The sequence below is a fragment of the Siphateles boraxobius genome, unplaced genomic scaffold, assembly GCF_051911475.1.
Source record: "Siphateles boraxobius isolate OS27281-9 unplaced genomic scaffold, OSU_SipBor_1 25, whole genome shotgun sequence".
Taxonomy (NCBI): Eukaryota; Metazoa; Chordata; class Actinopteri; order Cypriniformes; family Leuciscidae; genus Siphateles; species Siphateles boraxobius.
Window position 1 is genome coordinate 24,594,374 of NW_027508866.1, and position 12,281 is coordinate 24,606,654.

Genomic DNA, 12,281 nt, shown 5'->3' on the forward strand with positions numbered 1-12,281 from the left:
GTTTACTTCCGCCTTTTATACCCGCGCTGGTAGGCGGGTCGCGGAATGCAAATCTTGCATGCCAATTTTCATTGGCTCGTTTTAATTCACTCGAAGGCAATTGGTCTCCCTAGCGTGATCCCAATTCGTCAGGGAACTCCCCCGACGACACGTCGGAGTTCCCAGGACGAAAGGGAACTTTGCAGTAACATGTCAACTAACTGTCATTAGAGTATTAGTAGACTGTCTGCTTAATATCTGCTAACACTTTATTTTGTTGGTCACCCAAAAGATATTCTACTGACTATAAGTAACTTAGCAACTACAAGTCAACTTGTTCTCCTAACCCGAACCCTAACACCTAACCATAACCTAACAGTCTATTGACTTTCTACTACAGCCTACTAATACTCTAATGAGAGTTAGTTGACATGTAGTTGAAAAGTTACTTATAGTTATTAGAATGTCTAAAGTGACTATTGAAATAAAGTGTAACCCACCATTCTTTATCCACCCCTTTCCTACCGGGCTAGGGATAGTAGGGCAAGCCTCCAGACAACGTCGCCATATGCCAGCTTGATAATTAGCTCTGGTGACTAACCATACTAAATTCTTCATTGTTCCAGCATTCTTGATAATCTACTTCTTCATAGACCATGGTAGGAGCTGAGGTCTTAGCACTGGCATTGTACGCATCTGCCATGGTTAATTTCTGCAGGCACAAGGCTGTATCTATCTCCACTAACAAAGTGTAAGTTACAGACTGTCCCAGGCGATTCATCATTTGGATCAATTCAACATTTCCTGTAAGCGCCTTAATAGCATAAGGAACCAAAATATGCTTGGGAATTCTTATTCTTCCTCTAGTCACTGCATAAGTTATTTATTGTCCAAAGACAAGTCTTTGTACCTTTTCAGAAGCCTTTTCAAATGAGTCGCCACTCAGCAATACAGCCATAAACTCTCTGATTTCACCAGCTAACTTTACTGATTTCTGATCAAGTTCTGAAGCATTAGGTGGCCATCACACTGAAGGCCGCTCTTTCTTGATGGCTGTGCGTTGAAGCAAAGCTGTTTCCTCTATGCGGCCTGTATAGGTTGTTTCTTGACTAAGCTTGTCACGTATTTCACTGTTCTCCACAACAAGATGCTCCATAGACAAAATGTCAGGATACATCAGTATCCTGCCATTGTTAAGACCTGCAAAAATTTAGGGAATCACCAAACTCTGCCTCTAGTCTTCTTCTGGGGTTCTTTATCGTTGATTCCATCAGAGTATCAAAGCCATGTTTGTGCATATACTCTCTGATTTTACATGTGAGAATTGGAAACTTCATAACACAAGAATGTTCCATCAGTTCTCCCCGAATGTATTCAAACACCTCGTCAAATGCAGCTGCTTCTTTGGCTTTATACCCGTTTTCTTCATCAGACACTACTGACCTCTCTGAAGGGGCATCATGAGATGTAAGGAGTCTGGTATAGTTCCTGTAACAACTCTTGTGGTAGTGAGCTTCTGCTGCTATCAGCTCTCTGCTAGTAACTGCAATCATTCTTTTATCCTGGTTGGCTAGAGCTGCATTTCTAACGGCAGCATCAGACTGCCAAGACACTGACTGCATTAATGACTCTCTACTTTTTGTTCCTGGTCTGAACTTTGAATACTTCTCACAAAAGATTTTTGCAGATTTTTTTTCATAAACCAATGAACTAGAGCTCTGAGTTCGTATGGACCTTCTAGCCATTGTTTATGTTGTAGTGTCTAATGGCTTGCTTCTGAGTGTTTCCAAATCCCTTTTCATTGTAAAGAGACTCCGGCACCTCCTGTGATACCATATTTGTGGAACCTCTCCTTCAGAACATCTCCCAGCCAATTCTAATATGTCTTTATGATTTCTTATTTCTGCTGCCTTAACCAATGTTGTTCACGAATTCCAGTCCTTTGGTGTAGTTAAAATCTTCTCTGGGTCCTCTTCAGTGCAATTTATTAAACACTTTTTTTCAATTGTAAGCCCTTTTTTTAGGAGATCTGCCTTATACATAATTCTGCAAGCAGTAAATTAATTTGATGTTTATTGTCTGCCTTCAGGAGTGTAATATAGTAAGTGTCTTCTTATGTGCGTTTCTGCATATGTGTGTGCATGTATTATATCTATAGATCTATATCTATAGATATCTCAACATTGACCAGTCAACATCTCACCAGTACATTGACTTGATAGATTAATCAATAATTGTATAATATATAACATTGTAAAATCCATTCTTACCTGTTACATGGAAGCATATACAGACTGATATTCAGTTTAAAACAATGAGTGAAAGCTGAACACCACTATGTTTTCTGCATAATTTTCATCATAATAACAATATTATTGAAACAAGTTAAGGTTTTGACAATATTCCAACTAGATATCATCAAGTATAAATGGTTTGGTACCAAAATAAATAAATAATAATAATTAAAGAAATAAATGACCTTCTATGGAATTCACCAAATTTTGGGGCTGTCATACATAAAATTGGTGATTTTGTACCTTAAGCTACCCAATAAGAATTTCTATCATGCATTTTAGTGGTCCAGGGACATCCCTCAGTTGAATAAAAAAAAAAAAAGAGTAGCATTGGTGCCCTCTTATGATACTAATTTCTGAAATTTGGGGGTCTGCCTCACGGACTATGAGTTCAGTGTTGAACAGATCAGTTGTTTTAACCATTCATTAAAACGAATCGGTTCAAATGAGTCATTAGTTCGCGAACTGGACGTGTCATTATCGGACGTGTGCGCGTTGTGTTATTATCCCGGCGGTTAGGACATGGCACAAGATTTGTGTCATCACAGAAAACATTTCATCACTGGATAGTTTTTTCGTTTATTTAAAGTGTGGTTTATATGTCAGCTGAATGTGTGGAACGCTTTTCAGAGAAGATAAAACAACATATTTAAGCACAATCCTAATATCACTGTGACGTTTATACTTGACGCGCTCGCCGTTGTGCTATTCTGTGAAACGACAGGGGGCGACTCGGAGTAATTCTCCTCTAAACCACCAGGACTCAGCAGTGAAGAAGTAGTTTGCCGTTTATTAGTAGTTTATTAATAGCTGATTCATATTAAAAGAGTAATAAATGCAATAGGTTTATTGTACTCTTTTGTACAAACTAGTTAAACAACTGAAGCCTTATTGAACAGTGTTTAAACCTTAATTGCATCAGCAGGGCTTACTTCTGCTATTGTAGGCTTATTTTGTATATGTAAGCAGTTACTTTAGACAAGAGCAAACTGGGTCCTTAATACAAATGTTATCCTATTCACAAAATGAGAGGCTTTTATGGTCGCCCATCAATGCAAATGCATCTGTGTATAGAAGGATCATAAACATGCTGGTACAGACGTAGAATGGAATAAATTATAATTGATTAACATTTCTCATGTTCATACGGAAACCCCGCACTGCAGCCGATTTCATTGGTCAAGTCAACTGACGAAAAAAATGCAGACAGGATGGGTTTAACATTTAAAATATTTGAAAAAAGAGAAATGCTGTAAATATTGTAACTTCACAGTTCTACAATATTGTGCGTTATATTTCATCCCATTCAAAATAATACAAATGCCCCATCTGTATATCTAAAGTATTTGACTCAGTTCACTTTACTGAAAGGGGTTTGAGCTGGTTATTGTAAAGAATTGTGAGATTTCTTGTGAGAAATCCAATGTTTTTCATAAAAAATTTAAAAAAATTAGCTTCCCAACAAAATCACAGCAATAATTATATCGTGGATAATTCTATCCAAATAATATTCAAGTCATCTGGTGAAAATTCCAGTATTTTCATATTGAAATAAAGCTACAGTAAAACAAAATATCACAAAGTCAGTTTTTTTTTTTTTTTTAAATGGCATGCAGCCCTACTAGGTATATGGAAATTCGGTCAAGAAACGCTACCCTAAAAAACAGAACAATAACGCTAATGCTGTAAGCAACACCCTGGTGACCACAGAGCAACATTATAAACCACACAGAACACCTAATAACCACCCACAACTCCCTAGAAAGCTTTGAATGGCAAACGCCACTCACATTTCCAGGAGAAAACATTACAAACTAGTGTTAGCATGTATATGGAGCAGCGCTCTGACATACTGCATATTAACTGTGACACTAAATTATGTTTTTAACTCTGAAGGGTTAAGTATTCATCTAACCCGTTTTAAAAACGCCAGCACAGAAATGAGCAAATGAAGCGCAGTCAAGCAGAGTTCAGTTTAAATGTGTTCTCTGGAACTAAAGCATAAATCCAAAGAGTCTCGCGTGGATAATTCTCTCTTCAAACACTTCAAGAGCTCTGCGCTATATCCTTTTTCCAATCCACCAGCAATTAACAGACAGGGAAAATCCATTACTGGCATACAGGAAAGTCCGCCGTTGTTCTACGGGGAAACCATGATTCTCATTCGCATTTCAACTACTGGGTAATTAAAATCTTGACTGAGGCGTTTCCGATTAGAGAATTAACCACAGCACTTGAACAGAGTTTCAGAAAGAAACTTCAGAAGAATGAAAAGGGTCACAGCGGATCTCGGTATTCTTCATCTTCCTGTTCTCTCCATTCCAGCCGACTTCACATCTGACGGATAGGCTATCTGACCTGGCACAGTTCTTAGCAGTTTCAATTAAATGGTCAACTAAACAATCAAGTAGATGTCTATATATTCATGTTGCTCATCCCCTGCCAGGACACTTTCCAAATGAAAATCTACAAATAAGCCCTTGGCAAACACAATGTGCTCAAACACAGCACTTGTCTCAGTCTCACAGATGTTCCTACTGAAGTTAGCATACATCATGTGTGGCGCTTCACATTTGCTGAACCATCAGATCTTCAGGAAAGAGGTTTAAGCAGTCCCAATATTTTCTTTTCTTTGTGACTGAACAAATGACATGATATTTGCTGCATTTTTGTGCTGTTTTGCAGCGTCCATGCAATAGCCTATATACAGTCCAAATAAACAAAGCATATACTCTGTACACACAATACCATTCAAAAGTGTGGGGTCAGTAAGTTTTTTTTTTGTCCTTTTATTCAGCAAGGATGCATTATATTGATTAAACTTGACAGATAATAAATATTGTATGATTTCTATTTTAAATAATGCTGTTCTTTTAAACTTTCTAATCAAAGAATCCTGGAACAATGTATCCGTGTCTTCAGAAATATGAAGCAGCACAACTTACTTATAATAAGAAATGTTTCTCGAGCATCAAATCATCATATTAGAATGATTTCTGAAGGATCATGTGACACTGAACACAAACACAATCTCATTAAAGTGTGCACCGATAACACGAATGTTATTTCTCGTTCCATTTATATGCCAAAAATGGTTTTTGAGTGCATATGCAATGCACTGAAAACCCTTCGGTTAGGATTAGGGGTGGGGAGTGTGTGCGTATTACACGCAAAAAAGTGCGTATTATATGCACGTGAAAACTGATTATCATATGCACGCAAAAACTATTTTTGGCAAATAAATGGCACGAGAAACAATATTCGGGGTATAGATTCGCACTTTCATGAGATCGGGCTCTGAACACTGGAGTAATGATGCTGAAAATTCAGCTTTGATCACAGGAATAAATTATAGTTTAAAACATATTATATATTAGATATTCAAAGATTTACTTAAATTATGTAGATGTGCATTTGCTGAATGTTAAAGGTAAATGATAAAGTACTTTAGCCTGATTGTTTGCCTTTTCTATTAAAAATAATATAAAAGCCACGCTTTACTTTTTTGCATACCATTTACTTTCTTTGTTTACCAGTTCTGTCTAACAAAGTATTAGATATGACTGACAGAGATCGTAAACTAATGAAGACGGAGAATGCGAGTGAGCGCTGTGTGATCAAAATAAAAGTCTGGAGAGCGGTCAAAATAAAAGTCCTGCTTCCAACACATCGGCCAATCAGAAAAACTTAAAGGCCGATGCCGACATTTTAAAAATGCCAAATATCGTCCAATATATCGCCGACCACTACTTCGTTCAAAAACTTCTTTTTAAAAAAAAAAAAAATCTTACCTACCCCAGAACGTTGAACTGTAGTGTAATCTGTACATTAATGAATTTTGTGACTTTTTAAATTTTTAAATTCCCAGGCTTTCTGATAGATGCAAAAACACGCTAATGTTACATCTATTGAACTTACTAATTTTGTCTAAGTAATTGTATCTATTTTATAAGTTCTGTAGTTGTTTGCGGGTGGTGACTATGTTCAATAAATTTCTGAAACATCAAAGAAGAAAACATTCTTCCGTTGTTCAACAAACGGTCGTCCCCACTCAAACTCGCACCATTGGATGAGCCAAAATGTATCATGTCAGGATGCTCAAACAAACAGAGCAATGTTTGGAATCACACAAAGCAGCTTTAACTGCCTCTCGGGAAAAAAATTTAGATAAATACCAATATAAATCAAATATTTGATTACAAATATTACAAAATATTACAAATGCTTTGTAAGCCCTCTTACCACAGAAAATAGTGACATTTCTTCACAACTGCTATGAATAATCCAGGAGCAGGAATTAGCCTCCTCTTTGATAGTTCAGGCAGTCTGAATCCATCTATCAGCCATGTGTTCTCCACACATGTACAGGTGTTACTAAATGAATCCCACTGTAGGCTTTTCCTTGTCCTAGAAAGGCTCTTCAACAAGCCAATCAATCAAAAAAGCTGAAAAACATATTTAAATAAATAAATAACTATTAAGTATAATTAAATACAGATGTAAGCACTGTGATTCCGATTCTGCTTATTGATTCCAAGTTTCAATTCCAATATCGTAAAAAAAAGAAATCCAAAAAAAAACAAAAAAAAAACAATTAGATAACCAAACATATTTGTTTCCTAGTTTTTTTGCAAAACAACACTGCAGTTGAATACCATGAACAAAAATCAGCAGCCCTAAAGAACAACCAACCAATAAACTAGACTATTATACATTTCAAACATTGAAAGTAAAAAGGAAAAATAAAAGGAAAGTAAACAGTCAGTATAGAATAAGAACAAATAGGCTACGCAAATTAGAAATATCACAAATAAATACAACTGAACAAAGTTCAGAAATTTAAATCAAATGTAAAATAACACTGCATAGTTTTTTTATAAATAAAATATAGATTAATGCTGTTTAAAGTTACAAAAGTTATTCAGTCAAGATCAATGAGTGATTTTTTTTTCTTTTGTGATTAACTTTAATGACACAGCCCAATGGGTTTGTAAGGCTACTGTCACTTTAAGGATGTGTTCACACTTATAGTTCGGTTATCTAGGTCCAGATAAAAATAAAAAAACACATTTACTCTTGGTTCGTGACAACACCGGTCACACCGGAAGCTCAACTTCCAAAGGGATAAACTGAAAATGCTCGCTCTGATCCGTGCCAGTGGACACGCACCGTTATGAATTACCATGCGCATTTCACTTTCGCTTTCAAATTAGCGGCAATTCGGGCAGAGCACTTGCTTGAATGGTGGGTTCATTATTATTCTTAATGAAAAACAACAAATCAGAACAATGATAAACTCGCTTAAATAGGAGCTTTGAAATTTTGCTTTGAAACCAAATCTTCCACCATCGTCTTGTCAATCGAGAGTGAGGTGAAATGGGTGAAGTGAGGTGAAATCTGAATCCTGCTGCTGATCTGAGCTGCAACTCTTGTTCGGCTAACGCTGAATTGAGCAGATGTGTTAAGTTTTTAATTGTATGAACTCTTAACTGAACAATTTTTATTACTATGAAAAAAATCAAAACGACGGTGGGGGGCTGAACACCGGTAACACCGACTACCGCAGCAAGAGTTGGGCAACATCGTTACGCTTCAGCATTCTGCCTTTTTTTAGGGTTGCATCTGGTGTCTATAAAGTCTATAAAACTCGTCAAAACTCTGCAACAGACGTAACAGTCACACTATGAGGTCAGACTCTGCGTGTATGTCTTAGAAAACATAATTTAACATATAAATAACACTTTTTTAATAGCCCACACTTAAAGTGTTTATTACAAATAAATTACTAAATGTTAAAAATGCTGCTGCACCCCCAACACCCCGACTTCCCGTGACCCTGACCGAGATCCATCGTTTCAGAGGTCTCTATCTGCTTTTGTTTGGTGCGCACCAGGGTTCAACTTCGGATGGCAGCATTTATACTAATTCAAATGAACCGCACTAACAGAGCAAATGCACAAGAGCTCGTTTTAAATAAACCAAACCTGCCAAGTGTGAACACACCCTTAGATCCTCATGCAGGATCCAATATACTGGTACACATGTGTTTTGTTTCTCAACTGTGTGTATCCGATTCCAATATCGGAATTGATTTTCGATTCCAAACCCTAATTGTCAGCTATGTTGGATATTTAAAGGAGTTTCTGTAACTTTTTTTAATGCTTGAACGCTTGTGCTCAGGCTGTGGGCACTCAGTGATCCTGAAGTCAGTACTGACACCAGTATTTTCTTATGTGGGTTTACACATTAGACCAACATAAGAACATTTAGTTTGACAAATGTATTAAAGTTAAGTTAAACATACTAGAGTAAACTAATTTGACCTAAACCAAAAGGTCAAATTATAATTTCATTTTTTCTGAATTTTTGATAAATCTTCTCTGTGTCCATACATCAGATGAAATCCTGAAGGCACCCATGTACAGTACGTATAAATAGTAGTAAAATCTTACCCTGTCACAAAAAAGTCACTCTAGAATTAAAATTTTAAAAGCCAAAACAAATTTGGTTAAATAACCAACACTGAAAAAAAATTCTGCTTTTTGCTGCTGTTCCAATTGCTTAGTTAAAATGAGCTAAAGCAACACAATTGCTATACATTTAGTACTAACTTTATTTAATTGTGTTCAATCCACTTAAATGTATGCAAAATTTAAGTTTACTTAATCCGTTTGTGTTGGGATTACATAAATGATTTGTGTTGCATTAACTGAAACTAGGTGGTGCTTGTTAGTTCCCAGCTTGCTTTGAATATGGCTGAATCAAGAGAGAGTAAATGTTGAAATTAAGTGTTATTTTATGTGTTTTTTAACAAGATGAGAAAAGGGGAAGACTTGATAATGTGTATTAATGTTCAATTATATTGGAATTATTAGAACCCTTTAAATTACACTGGGTTAACATTGTGGAGAAGAGTGGAGCATTTGCTTAGGCTGTGGACTGATACTGTTAGTTTCTTAGCTGGAGGAGCATTTATTGATTAGCATTTAAGATGCTAATGTGCTATTTCTAGCTAATACAGTCTCATATATTCAGTTGTGTGACACTAAAATATATTAAATCAAATACCTGAATCATGTCAGACTCAAGGAGCCATATACAATTCACTGTGAGACTACTTAAAATTACTTAATTCCATGATGTTGAAGTTACATTAACAAATTATGTTTGTTTAACTTATTTGATTCATGTGGGACCGATGCACAAGATTAATTTTGTAAAAAAAAAAAAATTGGTGAACCGAGACTTCATATTTTACAAATCCAATAAACACACCTTATTTGTATCTCTGTGGGTTACAATTTACTAATCCAGCATTAGGTAGCGAGAGTCAAGCTGACTAAAATCCACACATAATGCATGTAATCACTTTTAATTTAATGCATTTTCAAGTTCCATACCCCTAATTTGGGGAACCACAGCAACTAGCCACCATCCTTTAAACATGCAATGTGTTGCCGACTAATGTGAGGATTCCCCCATCATGTGACCACTTCACGTCTTACAGAATATACATCCTGCATTATGTTCTTTGCATGCAGTAATATCCCAAAAATTAGGTAGGAGACCCTGAATCAATACACAAATCACTAAATTCTGCTGATCTGTCCGAAATATGTATCTGATTGAGTGCATTGTCCTATGAGCTGAACCCAAAGTCTTATGTGGAGCCATATGTGTAGCCAGCATTACTGACACTCCAGATGACAAACCAGATAAACCATGTCAAATGCATCTAAACATAAAATACAATGCGCGTAAATAGAGGCTTCCTGTCATTTATTTCGTTTGCCAAAGCACAAAATCTTTTAAACTTCCCTAATAGTGCATTTTAAACGCGAATTCTATATAGCTGATGCATCATGCCATGAGGACAAGTGTCAATCATCATGAATATGAAGCACAAGAACGTATGAGGAGATCACTTGTTTCCAGCATGTAGCTTTCACTAGGTGTCCGAACAACCCAAGTTGTACATGATTTACAATTGCACACCGTTGCCGCATCTTGCTTCGAATTTATTGTCGATATCCAAAATAAAAGGTGGTTTACGAAATGTCACCGTTTCTTTGCCAACAAATGTAAAACGGACACAAAATATCAGTGGACGCACAAGACAATAGCAGGTTGCAACAACTACCACATGCTTCATCATTTCACCCCCCGACCTCCTCTAACAACTTACCGTGCGATTGGTGTATATTATTCCCCAATTAATCCATCAGTGTTCATTTGACATAGATTCGGAAAACGGATATTCCATTATCTGTGTTTTCTGCCGCGTTTCTGCGAAGCTGGGTTTGGTGTTTGATTGGAGATCAGTGATTAAAGGCGATCGTGAATGCTCAAGGAGTACAAACACACACACACACACACACACACACACACATATATACACACATACAGAGAGAGAGAGACGCTGAGAATAGTGGGAGGCGGGGCCGCCCGGGAGCCCGAATGTGCCAGTCCTGCCTCATGAATATTTATGACGCAACGCGACGCTCGTCCAGTAGTGTTATCAGCGTGGTGTAATTAATACTCAGAAGCCTAGCAGTAGCAGTAGCAGAAAAGGGACATTCTGGGTGGAAATTGGATCTTTTAATTGAATCGGTATGTTCGGACGGTATTATTGAACTGGCTCAAATAATCGATTCCGAGTCATTTTTGAGAACTGTTAAAGGTGCACTGTGTAATTTTATGAGGATCTGTTGACAGAAATGCAATAGCCTATCATATACATAACTATGTTTTCAGTGGTGTATAAAGACATTCCATATTGAGCTGTTATGTTTGAATTACCTTAGAATGAGCAGTTTCTATCTACATACACCGCGGGTCCCCTATGTAAAGTCGCCATTTTGCGCCGTCATGTTTCTACAGTAGCCCTAAATGGACAAACGTGTTTCGTCACTATGTTATTCTTCGTGCAAAGAAACTAGCTAAAGTCAGCAAATAAAACACTGACACAATGATGAACAAGTAACAATAGTATTCGAAATAACATTTTGTTTTACTAAATAATTAAGTAAACATAATTTCTTACTTTATCTTTGTAAAGAACTGGCAACTCTCTGCTGTCTCAGATGTCGACATCTTTTCCTGTCGGCCACCGTAACTTCTGTTGGTTCTGATTCGCAACTTCACCACTAGATGTCACTAAAAATCACACACTGCACCTTTAAAGGGGTGGTTGATTGCGATTTCCCTTTTTCATTTTAAATGGTGTGTAATGTTGCTGTTGGTGCATGAACAGTATCTGTAAAGTTGCTGCACTGAAAGTTCAATGTAAGCAGACATATCGTCTTTTAAAAATCAGGAAGTTTAATGCCTGCAAAAACGACTCGAATGGGACTACAACTAGATACTCCCGGGTTTTATACGTAACTAACCCATAACCAACCCTCCCTCCGGAATATTCAAAAAAGGGGGCATGGCCATATTTCTACTGCTTTGTCGAAGAGGAAGAGTTGTAGTGGAGAGCAGTAGCCATGCCGTCGAAAGTGTTTTATTTTCACCCAGCTGTCAGGTCTTCTGTGTTCGGGCTTCCTACTGACGCTGTAGTTCGTCAACAATGGCTACAATTTATGTTTGATTATGTTCCTGAAAATTACAATCGTAATTTAGCTCTCTGTGCTGCGCATTTTACGGAAGACAGCTTCCAGAATCTCCACAATTCAATCCCGGATTCAACAACAAACTGTTACTAAAGCATGAAGCAGTTCCAACTTTAAAACCAGAGGCTGCAGTTGTTGGGCCACAACCTGTAAGTAAGACTTAATAATTTTAAATGTATTTGCATGTATAATTTCAGACGTAATGTTTTAGTTTTATCAAGGACGTAAACAAATGCCAGCGCTGGCTTTAGTAGCCACTTAGTTATGCTATTTCGTGTGTCTATGACAAACGCGTACAAACATTTTGGACTTGAATTTGTAATTATGTAATAATTTTGTAAATGTATTTTCCATGTATACTTTATAACGTAATTTTTCGATTTGATCAAGAACA

At 36.9% G+C, this 12,281-nt stretch overlaps 1 protein-coding gene across 2 annotated transcripts in view; it reads right to left on the minus strand.

The window, feature by feature from the left end:
• Nucleotides 1-10,683, minus strand: part of plppr1 (phospholipid phosphatase related 1) — an 87,231-nt gene extending 76,548 nt beyond the window's left edge. The window contains exon 1 of one of the 2 annotated variants that reach the window (XM_077243272.1): nucleotides 10,459-10,683. The gene's annotated coding sequence lies outside the window, so the exon portion shown is untranslated. The remainder of the gene's footprint in view (nucleotides 1-10,458) is intronic. The other variant, XM_077243273.1, reaches the window with a different exon arrangement.
• Between the last annotated feature and the right edge of the window lie 1,598 nt (nucleotides 10,684-12,281).